This window comes from Nanorana parkeri, unplaced genomic scaffold, assembly GCF_000935625.1.
Source record: "Nanorana parkeri isolate BGI_ZX_2015 unplaced genomic scaffold, ASM93562v1 scaffold3134, whole genome shotgun sequence".
In the NCBI taxonomy this organism is placed as follows: Eukaryota; Metazoa; Chordata; class Amphibia; order Anura; family Dicroglossidae; genus Nanorana; species Nanorana parkeri.
This window is the reverse complement of record NW_017309402.1, coordinates 70104-70548: the sequence shown is the minus strand read 5'-3', so window position 1 is coordinate 70548 and position 445 is coordinate 70104.

Here is a 445-nt window from a genome sequence, read left to right as displayed (position 1 = left end):
TAAAACGGTTTTATTTTTAAACTTGAATTGCTATCACATGGCAATTGTAAGCCCCCCATGTGATAGCATATTAGCAGTGACAGGTACTCTTTAAGGTGATGCTGGGGGTCCAAAAGACCCCCAGTGTAACCTTTACACTAGAAATGAGCTATTGAAGTGCAGATCACAGGCTTCAGGAGCCCAGCACTGACAGCTATGGGACAGGGAGTGTAGTGATGTAATCTGCATCGCTCCCGGTCCCATAGTACGGGGAGGAGATCGGTGAACCGAGGCTCTCCGCTCTCCTCCCTAGCTTCCCACCGACACCTGAGATGCTGGTCCCAGGCACACAAGGGTTGCAGAGGAGCCTGGGCAACGCAGGGGAGGGGGGGCGTTGGGTGGACAGTTTACCGGCCCATAGAATTGATCTGGCGACAGTTGACTCGCCAAAATCGCTTCTACTGTA